Genomic DNA, 13,161 nt, shown 5'->3' with positions numbered 1-13,161 from the left:
GAGTCATGATGATACTGATGATAATGATGATGATGGCAATGACCAACCTGTGACCCCGTAAAATCTGTAAGTCTCCTCCAGGGTTCCGCCTCTCACCAGGAAAACAAGGCCAGTGCCAGAGACCAATCATCAGGGTGCCTTGAGATTACGCCACGGTGATTGGTGCTGAAGGCAGGGACCGGCCGTAGAGGTTTAGCCTGAGACAAATGAATAGAACAAGAGAGGAAACACCTTGCTCCCTGTGGCTGGAACCTCTTTATATAATAATAGCTCACATTTACTAAGTGCTTTATATGTTTTAATTTCCAATTTGAATCGTTCATTGCTTGTATCTAGGAAAATAATTGACTTTTGTATATTAACCTTGTACCTAAAACCTTGCTGTAATTGCTTATTAGTTCCAGGAGATTTTTGGTTGATTCTTTGAGATTTTCTATGTAGACAATCATATCATCTCTCTCTATATATATAATACATATAAGGGCGGTGCTTATATGTATTAACTCATTTAACCTTCATAAACAACGCTAAGAGGTTGGTTTAAATTTTATTCTTATTTTATGACTGAGGTCATTGAAGTACAGAAAAGTTTATAATTTGACCAAAGAAATGCAGCTAAAAGGTGGCAAACCTGCAAGTTGAACCCAGCAGTCTCATCCCAAACTCACACTATTAATCCACATGGCATTGCTTTGTAAGATTCACGTTTGTTCCCATTTTAAAGGCATAAGGGGGTATAACATGGAAGTTTCATGGCCCCAGTACTTCACCTCTCCCTGGATCTATGCCTTTGCTATGTAACTTTGCAGAGCCCTCCACTGTAGGCAAAAGGTGCTTCTCCATCCTTTGATTCTGGACTCGGTCATGAGACTTACCTTGGTTGACAGAAAAAGACAGAAGCAACGGTGCGCCAGTTCTGAGCCCAGGCCTTAAGAGAACTTGCAGGTCTTTGCTTGTTCTCTTGTGCCTCTGCCATTGTTAGGAGAAGGGCATACCTGGGCTAGTCTGCTGTTCCTCGAGGTGAGGAGGATGAGAGACACGTGGAGCTGAGCTATCCCCCTTAGGCTGCTCCCACCAAGGACAGTCAAGAGTGGATTTACCGCTCCCCGCAATCCCAACAGGCCACAGATGGATGAGTGACCCCAGCTGAGATCAGCTAGCATGACTTCGATCAGCCAAACTCCAGCTGACTCCCCAGAGTAGTAACAGATAAATGTTGAGGTTTTGTGGTGGTTTATTACTCAGCAAATCTAATGGATACCCGTGGTGATTGTGGAAAGACCAGAGTTTCAGAGTTGAACATTCATTCAAGTCACACCTGTACCAGTTATTAGCTGTGTGATCCTGGGCATGTTCCTCAAACTCTTTGAACTTTAATTTCCTCATCCTAATGGGGATAAATATGCCTAGAGACACATGTTAATGGGATTAGTGGAAGCATCTAGTATGGCACCTGGCGCAGATGTATGCTTAATAAATACGAGTTTCTTCATTCTCCCAATTGCTCTTTCACTCTGGTAAGCATTTAGTGAGTGTCTGTGTTCACAGGCTCTGGGATGGGCTCCGCACGCGGTGGTTGAAGTTAATACCCACTATCAAGGAACTTGGTGGTAGTGGCCCAGAGAAGAAATGTGTCTGGAAAGTCTCAGCAAGAGGCACTAGAAGAGGATCTGGCCAGGCAGATGAGAAGACCAAAGCACAGGACCACTGTTTAGACCAAGGTAAGACTCAAGTTTATCTGGAAACTAGAGCACGGGGTTGCATTCTGGGCAGAGACTTAGATGATTTGGTAGAAAAGACAGTCATGGGAACTGGAGTATCAATATCTATTGTCACAATAATGCTGTGTAACAATTACCCTAAAACTCTGTGGCTTGAACCAAGCATTAATTATTGCCCATGAATCTACTGGTCAGGTGGGTGGTTCTTCGGGCCTTGGGTAGGCTCATATGGTTTCTGTAATCAGCTGTGGGCTTGGTAGGAAGCCTGTGGGTCTTACACAGGCTCTCTCTCTTAGTGGGCTTACAGTGGATTTTCGTTCTGTTGCAGGCTAGCTTGGACTCGGTCTCAGGCTACCCTGGGCATGTTCTTATGGCATGGCAGAGATGTGGGAGAAGGAAGGAGGGAGGGAAGGAGAGAGAGACAGAGACAGAGAGAGATGAAAAACAAAGCCAGACTTAAACCTGGCACCTTGTCAGTTCTGCCACGTTTTGATTGGCCAGAGCAGTTCACCAGGTCAGGCCAGATTTAAGGAGGTGAGGAACTAGATACCATCTTTAGATGTGTGTGTATATGTGGTGGTGGGAGGATTTCAAAATTCCACTGCAAGGGGCACTGGTATAGGAAAGACATTAATTTGGGCCACGGGTATAGTCAATCTACCATAGTTCCTAATTAGAATGGCCCCATTACTAGGTGTAGGGATCGAGGTCAGAACAGGAACAGCAGCCAGGGCCCAGGCTCGTATATTTCTCCTGATCAGGTCTAGGATTGGGGTAGAGCTGGCATATTCAGATCCAAGTAGAGCAGGTACCACAATGAAATAAAGCATCAGTGACGATGTGTAGGCAGCCAGGAGACAGCTCTTGTGTGATGAGAATTTCTACCCACAAAGCTTTGCGGTTGTCTATGGGATAACATCAAAATCCCCCCATCTCACCCTGCCAATTTACGTGCAACATAATCTTTGCAAGAGGCAGATTTTCTTTTAAGAATATGAAAGTAATACATGAGAATTAAGTAAAATTGGTATAATTCATAAAAATGGGAAAATAAAGTAAAACAAATCACCCAGTTTGATCACCCAAAGACAATCACTGCTAACTCCTAATATATTTCTCTAGCCACCTTTTCCCTCCTGTGTATATATGTGTTTTAATATATTACACAAATAAATATATATTATATTTATTTTTAAAATAAGCATTTAAAAAAACACAGTCTGTAAGGAGACCTGCTTTTATGTTCTGTTTGTTTTTGTCAATTTATGGAACACAGTCTTGACTCCAATAATTCAAACTCTCTCCATCTATCTATCTATCTATCTATCTATATATCTATCTATCTATCTATCTATCTATCTATCTATCTATCATCTATCTATCTAATCTGAATATCTAGAATTTTTTCCTCTTTTTTATTGAAGTATAGTTAATTTACAATGTTGTGTTGTGTTTTTTTTTGAAAGGAAAAGACAAATACTTGGCAATATACTTGAAAAACTGAAAAGAATTAACAGTAAAAATCTATTACAAGTAATAAGAGAACTTAATAGGTAACAGGATATAAAACTGATAAACAGAATCAAAAACTTTCATATATATCTAAAAAAACCCAGAAGATAGGAAAGACCCCATTAACAATAAAAAGACACTTAGGAATAAACAGGGAAATCTTTAAAATAGTCAAGGAGAAAAAAGCACACTTTAACAAATAAAAATAAAAACGATGTTTTTAGATTGTTTCAGATTCATAAGGATGTCAATTTTCCCAAGTTAATGCATAAATTTAACGGGATCCTAATAAATTCTTTTTCAGATTCATTTCCATTATAGGTAATTACAAGATATTGAGTATAGTTCCCTGGGTTATACAGTAGGTCCTTGTTGTTTACCTATTTTATATATAGCAGTATGTATATGTTAATCCCAAACTCCTAATTTATCTCTCTCCCCCCACCCCGAATATTTAGAACTTGAAAGGCTTTGCTTTCTTTTTTTCAAAGGTAAAAATAACAAAATGACTCAAATTGTAGAGTAGAAGATACATAAAATTTACTCATAACATTCACAGCATAGACAAACACCAGAGAGTGGATTCCACTATGGTTTCTGGTTCCGCACGCTGAGGAACTGGGGTGAGCTCTTGCCAGGGATGGGATGGGTGGGATCCCTGTGCTGTTCAGGTGTGGTTGGCACCCTGTGTCTTCAGGCAGGCGCTGGCTCTCTCCTGGGAGTTCTGAGTTGCCCAGTACTGGAGCGTCTGGCTCAAGTTCTCAGACCTTCCAACTGATGTGAGATCATTCTGAGTTTGTGCTTAGGTACTCGCTCCCAGTTCTTCTTTGGTGCAGTTGTTGGAGGAGCACTTAGCAGAAGATCTACCCTCTTATCAAATGTTCAAGTATAGGGTACAGTATTGTTAGTGATGAGCGCTGAGAACTGTTCATCTCGTATACCTGAGACTCTGTACCTTTTGGCTGGTTCCTCCCGGTTTCCTCCTCCCTCCCCCTCCCCCTGGCCTCTGGCAACCCCTATTCCGCTCTCTGCTCCTATGAGTCTGACCCTTAGATACCTCATATATGTGGGATCGTGTAAGCATTGTCCTTCTGGGCCTGGTTTATTTCACTCAGTATATCGTTTTCCGGGTTCATACGCTTATCTCCAAAGGCATCAGTTGTACACATTCAATATGCACAGCTTTTAAAAAAACAGTCGAATGTTCATCAGCCGATTTCCGTGGATGACGTGCTGCCTCTGTGAGTTTCCTGTCATCCGCGATGCTTTTGTGTTGCTATGGTTCTGTTTCTCTCTGCCTCCCAGACTTTGCCTCTTTCCAGGTCTTAGGTGACCCGAGCCTGTATTCTCCGTGTTGGGGGGGCGGGGGGGAAGGTAGGGGAGGGGCAGACAAGCTGCACCAGTGGAATCTGGCATTTAAAACGCCCAACTGAGAGCGACTTTCAGTTTGGGTTTCCATAGGGCACTGACCCATTCCTTTCAAACGGCCCCGGCGCTTCCTGTGTATCACCAATAAACACCGCCCCCGCCCCAAGATGCAGCAGTATAGCATATGGCACTCCTCCTAACCATTTTCAGCTTCTGTCACAAGATGGTCAAGGCAGAGAGGTTTTTTTTTTTTTTTTTTTTTTTTTTGCATAGTTACAATCGATCATATTGCCCGTAACTCTTTTTTACCCCAAGATATTGTATTTTATTGGATCAACTCAAATTAAAATTTTTAGCATAAACAATAGGATATCAAACATACTTGGAACGTAAGAAGAACTGTGGCAATCGAAATAATAATATGCATGAATTGCCAAACAATAGCTCGTTTAATCTTGACAACAATAGGTAGATACTATTATCATTAGCATTTTATAAGGAGGAAGTGAAACCTTAAAGAGGTTGAATAATTTTCACACTGTCTGATATCCAACCTCTTGGTGACAACGCTACACGCTGTATTACTGCTTAAATTCAGAACCTCAGATAATTGTGTGAAAAGATTTATTGGAAAGGAGTGGGGTAACAAGTACTTGGTTTGGAGTGAGGATATTGCCCATTATTCTTGAAAGCTTATGTCACTTAATATTATTTTAGCAATATTTCCCTGAGCTCTGACATATTCTAAGGAAACGCCCTTCAAAATGGTTACATAACATTCCATACATGGAAAAATTTTAAACATGTATTCTCTTATAATTGAACATTTCGGTTGTTCTTAACATTGCTAGTATATATAGTGAACATCTACACATAAAGCTTTTTTTTTCCCCTTCCAAATTTAGGATCTCTTCCTTGGGCTAGATTTCCCAAAGCCGGATGATTTAGAATAATAAAGCCATGGTCATTTAAAAAAGACTTCTGAAACCGTTTTCTAAATTACTGTCCCAAAGGGTGCACCAATTTAACCTCTCACCAGTGATGGTTCAGAGAGCTCATTTACTGCTAAGAGGTAACGTTTTTCAGGAGTTACTTTGAACAGTGGAAGAGAGCTGGCCTGGAGAGCTCCAAAGGTGTTTCAGATGAAAGGCACGGTTTGAAAGGGGATGTCAAGGAGACAGGGGACAATTGGCAGGGCTGGTGGCTGGAGGAGGTTTAGCTGGGGAAGCAGAGTGCCAATAAGCACAGGGACAGAATTTGGGGACTTCACAGTCTCCAGGTTCTGCTCCGCTGGATCCCACATGCTTCCTGGGAATTCCTTTTCAGCCGCCAAGGCCCTGCTCCAGTGCCCCCTCCTCTGTGAAGCTCTCTTGGGCTCCAAGGTAGAGGTAGGGTGACGACTCCTGCCTGTGTGCCCCATTAGACTCTGAAGGTTACCTGTATCCTGGTACTTACAACACAGGACCCCAGCACTGCCTGTGTTCCTATAGCACAGGAGCTTACCTAAGGCAGGGACCGCCTTTTACTCACTTCTGTGTCCCTATCCCTTAGTGCCTTGCTCATGGTAGGGGTCGTTGGAGGTTTGTGGGCAGGATGATTCCATCAAATGGGCCCTCTGTCACCTTGACTTGCTCCATCTTAGTGGCTGTGCCTGTCATGGTGCACACAAGCTTTCCCAGGGCAGGGACTTTGCAATATCCAGTTGAACTTTCCTGCTCACATCTTTCCTGGCTTCTAGTCTCCGTGTCCTGCCTCTGCCCATGCTCACCTGTGGGCTCAGAACCACCTCAGACCCCAGGGCACCTCCTGATTGTTGATTAAGTTGCTCGTTTGACAAGTACTTGCCGAGCACCACCGAGGTGCCAGGCATCGTTCTCGGCACTGGAGGAGCGGCCGTGAGCGAGACAAGCCCTGTCCCTGCTTCTGTGGAGCTCTCCTTCTCGTTGGGGTGGGAGCACGATCAGTCCTGGTGGTTTTCAGGGCGGCGAAGGGGGTGGGGATGAGGTGGCATGGGGTGGTCGTGAGACAGGCTGGGATCTGGGACCTGGGACCCTTTGCTGCAGGGCTTGCACCTGGACAAATGTCATCTCAAGCAACAAAATTCAAAGAAACTATAAGGGACTGAAAATAACTGCGTGCATGAGCAATTGGGGCAAATTATGAAGAGCTGGAAGCAAAAGCAGGGTACTGCGCATGCCCCGTGCACACAACATCACCAGAGGGGTGGGCAGACCACCTAAGCCACCCTTCCTGCTGGACCTCTGGGCCTGTCCCTACTGTCACCCCAGGTAAGGAACCAGTTCATCCCCGCTGAGGGAGCTAGCAAGCGAGCAAGCAAGGGAACCTGATGTTTGTGCTGGCTCCCCCCTGCTGCAGCAGGGACCCCAGTAAAGCCTTGCCTGAATTCCTTGCCTGGCCTCTTATCAATTTCTATTGATTAAGCAGGCCAAGAACCCTGGTCGGTAACAGTTAGGGGAGGTCTTACACTTAAGCTGAGGTCTGAATGACGAGGAGGCACCAATCCTGGAAAAACACTGGAGAGCAGAGAGGGAACAACAGAGGGAACAGCCCATGCAAAGGGGCACCAAGCAGTAAAGACAGAAAGAAGAGCAATGTAGATCAATCACAGGGCATGAGAAGAAAGGGTATGGAAGACGAGGTTAGCAGAGCCCAGATGACTCTGGCGTCTTGGGTTAGAGGAAGAAGTTTGCATTTAATTCCAATGGTGACAGAAAGCCAGTGGGAACTTTTAAGTAGGAGAGGGTGTGATTAGACGTACATTAGAAAGAAAATCACTCTGCTTGTCGTGTGGAGAATGGGTAGCAGGAAGAAAGAGGAAGCTCCGGGGAGGTAGGTGAGGAAGGTCTTGCCCATGTTCTAGGCATGAGGTGCTGGTGGTCTGGCCCAGGTGGCCGTCATGGAGGAGATGGAGAGAGGTAGCTGGATTCCAGCCATGTCTTGGCAGTGGAATTCTGGGTGCAAGGACAAGGCAGGACTCTAGGATGGTTCTAAGGTATTCAGTCTGCATGTCCAGGTGAACTGAGGTGTCTTATAAAACACCGGGGGAGGAACTAAGATTTTTCTTTCTTTCTTTCTTTTTTCCCCGGGAAAAGGGTAGGAAAGAGCCAGGAATCAGGAATCAGGAATCCTCCCCTGTGTGCTAGACCCTCTAGGTCTGGGCTTCTGACTCGCTCTTTCCAGTCTGGTCCAGAGACCAGGGTCTTGTGTTTGAATCCTAGCCTAGGGAGATTTGGGGTACATCCTCCAGGTACATGCTCTGCTGGTATACACCTGTCTTTTTTGACCCCATCCCCATTTGTGCCCTATTCTGGCTGCCATCCTACCTAGACTTCTTCCTTTTCTCTATAGTTTGCTCTGTACCCTGTATTGCCCCCTCCCAGCCTGCCCCCAGCTCCCAGTGTCTGGTCCATTCTAGAAGGCAGAGTCTGCAGGTGATGGCCATAGCAGACCAGGTCTCAAGATAGAAATAGTCTTGGCTAACAGATATAATACTCATGATATGCCAGGTACAAATCTTGGTTCAACAAGTCATCACAACAGTCCTATTCAGTTGCTACTATTATTATCCCCATGGAACAGAGGTAAGTGAGGCCAAGAGTATTTATGTAACTTGCCTAAGATCACACAGATGCCAAGTAGGGGAGCTGGGATATGCACTCAAGGTAGAACTACTAAGCTCTGATACCGAATCATAATTCGGTATCAGTGTGTCTGGCTGGTATATCAGCCAACGCAGCATGCTGAGGGGTCACTGGTGTTAAAACTGTGCTTAGCAGAGGCCGTTGCATTTTCTCTACCTTCTCAAATACCATTTCACCACGGATGATGGAAAACTAGAGAGGATCCAACAGAGAATCAGTTTACTGATGAACAATCCCTGTTGAGGCATTTATTCATTGGACACATTTTTGTTGAGTGCCAACCACGTGCCACCATGTGGAACAGTAACAAACAAGACAACACGTTTCCCGCATGCGTGGAATGTATGTTCTCCTTCCTATGATCCCACCTTCCATGGCACAGGCAAGTGCCCCCACTTTTCTGTCCCCCCTACCGCAATTCAGGTGCTGGGAACTCCTTGTTTATGACGTAACTATCTGTAACTGTCCTTCTGGGCTGTGCACGGTCTGTTCTATTCTCTGCTCCCTTTATAGGGTTTTTTTCTCTAGTTTATTCCCTTCTACCCACAGTCACCAAACCGCCTCATTTCAAGCACCTCTTATCCTCTTCCCTGTGTGGGCAGCTACCAGCTATATATGATGACGAACATCTGATATCCTGAGTAGAGAAGCAGAGGAAGGTAGGTGGGACCTCTTTCTAAAACTGTGGATCAGTGGAGGCCCAGTGAGCAGGCTGCAATAACCGGACGAAGAAATCAGGGCTAAGGGACAACAAGGATTGGAAAGTCAAATAAAACTAAGATTATGGTGTAAAATGCCTGCTACAAGGTCCTGTAAACTTGCTAGGTGTTGGTTGAATATCGGCGTTGAGCTCCCTAGCAGCCAAAATAAAAAGAGAAATCACAATCGGTTTGTAAGATTTTCACGGTCCATAGGTTGAAAACAAAATAATTTGTCAGTGGAACTCTAAATTTTCCTTCTACACAGAACAGAAAGAATTGATTCCTTTGTGTACTCATCCAGAGGACCCTGTCTGGTGTAGTGGGAAATATCCTTAACAAAAGTTATTAAAATGTACTAAAATGTGCTTGCTTTGTAAGTCATTTTGTATTCATGGGAAGTAGCCTTGGGAATGGCTATCTCTTCAAGGTCAGGCTCCACTTTCCTTTTTGCCTGGGTCTCCTTTGGCACCTAGAGTGGTCTTCTGTACATAGTAGGTTCTCTGTCAGTGCAATTGCCTGATTTACCCTTAATTGGGTGTCGACAGAATCCCACTGCCCTGTGTCTTGTACCCCACTGTCTCTAAGAAACATCCTCTGACTTAAAAATTGCTGGTGGGAAATAACTGAGAGGGAAAATAATTACTGAGGAAAATAGAAACAGTGTTTCCTAAATTTATGGGCATTCTTACAGAGATATCTTTTAGGAAGTAAGAATTACCATAAATCCCAAGGGTGAACAATAGCACTAGATGTAAAAACAAAGAAGCTAAGAGTCAGCAAAAACCTTCGGCAGTCTGTGCACCTTGTTTTCTGGAAGACAAAAGGAACGGCCATCAGTTGGTTTTATGGGTCAGCTAGTTGCCCCCTTTCTATCCCACTTCTCCCAAACCCCTGCCATTTGCAGAATGTGAGGCGGGATCTTCCTGAGGATGTTCCAGAATAGAAGTTGCTCATTTCCAAGAGTGACGACATCCCCATTAGTTACTTCTGACTGCTTGCAAAGAGAGCATGGCTGGAAAGGGGGAGATTTCTTTTTTTCAGAATTGCAGCACCAGAAGTGCGCAAACAAGCCAGATCAGGTTGGCTGTTAGGGGGCGGCGCTTAGCTCCTGCTCCATACAGAGGGTGTCCATTGGAGTAACACCCTCACCGCCATTATTCTTCCTCTCGGAGAGCAGAGACTCACCTGATTGGTTGGTTTGGAGAAGGAACTGGGCATCCCTGACTTGGCCCCTTCCTGTTCTTCTCTTCATTCTACCCGCCTGCAGAAAGCATGCCCCCTCTACTCCTCCATGCTGTAGGGTATTTTTGGGGTCAGGCTCCATGGGGGAGCCTACAGGGGTTCAGCACTGTTTGTGACCAGGGAGGCAAGTCTGCCCAGTTCTGGGGTGTGGCATCAGGAAGCCAGTTGTTGCCATTCCCTTAAGCCTTGTTGTCTAACAGCCGTATCAACGGTGAAAGTGACATTTCAAATCCTCCCTGCCTGTCTCCTTGGCTTATTTCTCCTTTGGTCTTGTACCAGAGTAAGGAAGGGGTGTCCTGGATTTGGACCCCGTCAACTCAGACATTGACCATAACAGAGTAGTTCCTAGGAGGACCGAGGATGGCTGGTGGGTCTCCTCAGAGTATAAGAAGGGACCATCCACAAACTGCTGTTGATGAAAGCAGGTGGTAGGTATTGGTGGAAGCCCAGGTCTCCAGGTGAGGGTTTAGAAGCAAGCAGGGTGGGAAAACCAGGTGGGGAACCTGTAAATGACATGTGTATATTTGTCTGTTCAGCATCCATCCCCCCTTCTTCTGGTGACTGTGCCCAACTTCCATTGGGAAGCCACTTGTCATGTGGGGTTCCTCCTACCTTTCTCTAAGGGTGGGTATCAGGCCAATGAATTGCAATTTGGGGACATTTATGGAGCTATTGGGAAGGAGAAACTCTGCATTGGGACTGGTAGGTTGGAAGGATGCAAGTCTGAGGTCACCAGTGGACATCTTGCCACCAAGGGGGAGATGCATACATCATATGTACATATATACAAATACATATACATCATATATACATAGATAAACGTACATATACACACATACATATACATCAAATACATCAATATGAAACCAACACAGAGGAAAGCAGAGGCAAGAGGTAGATACTGCGCCTGTACCCAGCTATGCCAGAAGCTAGCCACCTGGACTTCTTAGCTGAAGATACATTCCCTCTTTACTTAAACCTGTTTAAATCAGTTTTTTCCCACTAAAACTAAAATAATAACAGGTAATAAATAAATCAAACAGGGGCTATGATTTGTTTGGAAGGAAATGGAAGCCGTGCATTTATTCTTTCTCTCAACTGCATAAATATTCAATGAGCAGTTGCAATGAGCCAGGTTCTGTGGTGGGTCCTGGCGATACAGAGATGAAAAAGGCACCATCCTTGACCTTAGAAGCTCAGGTTAGCTGGAGAGAGACAGATGAGCAAGTGACCATAATGTGATAGAGTACATGAGCTAGGAGAGGCACGAGGAGAGTGCCATGCTAGCCCAGGGGAATGGAGGGAACCATTCCTGAGAGGGAACACTCTGGGCCCATCCAGCAAGATTCTTCCCTCCATCATTGCTAAATTACCACTCTCACACTTGTTGGAAACAGCTTCTCTGAAAGGCTTGCAGATTCTCCAGGGGACACAAGAAGGGAAAGCACAGGTCTGCTGTGCTCTGAGATCTCCCCAAATCATTTGGAGTTTCTATGAAACCTCCCTCCTTCCCATCTTTCAGCCACTAGAAAGGGTAGGAAGTATGGTCCCTTCCTCTGGGCTTTACCTCCAAATATCTAATTCTCTCACTCCCCTCTCCCAGATTTCTGGTAGATTATCTCCTCCTCTTAGCCCAGTCTTCTTTATCTTTTATTTAATGCCTCTACTTTGCTTTGTTCAGGGCTCAGCTCTTGATTTTTTTCCTCTCAAGGCTTTTAAGATGGCTGGGACTATTATGGCTGTAAAGCAGGCATTCTGAAAACCAACTGAGCTTTTGTTTTAGGTTGTATCTCCCTTCCCCACTGAGGCAGAGTGTAGAGAAAGATTTTGCTGCTGGTTGACATGGTAGAGTGTGGAGGGTAAAATTGAGAAATACAGGGGAAACTTTCTCAGTTAATGTCACAGAATATTATCCTCCTATAGCACCTTCTACATCTTCCAGATAAGGTTTCTGTGTTGGGAAAATCCAAATTTTCTTAACAGTGCAGATTTTTCCAAGTTCAACATGATTTTCACAAAAGATCCAACTAGAGGCAGTGGTAAGTCTACATAGGTACTCTTGGGAAAGAGAAAAATGCTGGCAGTGCCGGGGCTGGGAGGCAGGTCACCAAAGAGGACAGAAGAGCTGGTGTGGACACAGGTGTGGAGATGGTGCCTCCACTTATGGGTTGAAGAGAGCAGAAAGCTGTTCTCGGCTGCACAGACACCTTGAGCACCCATGTTAACTCCATTGGTAGTTCCACAATGTATCACCCATCAGGAAATTTTTCTCTCACCAATGATGGAACATAAAACTTCTCCCCTCCAAAGAATAAGGAGAATGGTGGCAGTGGGGAGGTCCCATAGCTCAGCGCCACAGTACTCTAAGGTCTGTGAAGATAGATGAGCATCTTGGTTTACCCCCTTCCAGCTGCGTGACCTTGGGCAAGTTACTTAAACTCTCTAGGCCTCAGTTTTCGGATCTGAAAAATGTGAAGAATGATAATGCATGGGTTTGTTAAGACAGTGAAGTGAACTATGGTATGCAAAGTCCTTGGCAGAATGCCTGGTACGTAATAAGTGCTCAATAAAGGTTAACCATTATTCTTGTATCATTTTTAATTTTCATTGTCGTTGCTGTTGTTCTTCAGGAGGATGCTGTAGATTTTTTGCTTTGGGTCTATTTTGGTTTTTTTGCCAGTGACTCACACTGTTCAATGTTAGACTAAGGATGGATAAGGGTCAGGTGGCACTTCAGTCAGGTTGGCTGTGAGTGTTCCTTGGTAAGGTAACAGTCACACAAAAGGGCAGCTACATTGGAACCACACCACAGAAGTATGAGCAAAGAATATGTGAGCTGTGATGACATGTTCAAGTTCAAGCTAAGACTGATGTAGACCAGCCATGTTAGAATCATAATGGCAGGTATGTTTTCTTCTTTCCTATCATTGAGGTCCTAGTCTAGATACCATAAAA

The sequence above is a fragment of the Balaenoptera musculus genome, chromosome 10, assembly GCF_009873245.2.
Source record: "Balaenoptera musculus isolate JJ_BM4_2016_0621 chromosome 10, mBalMus1.pri.v3, whole genome shotgun sequence".
NCBI classification, from domain to species: Eukaryota; Metazoa; Chordata; class Mammalia; order Artiodactyla; family Balaenopteridae; genus Balaenoptera; species Balaenoptera musculus.
Note: the sequence above shows the minus strand (reverse complement) of the source record.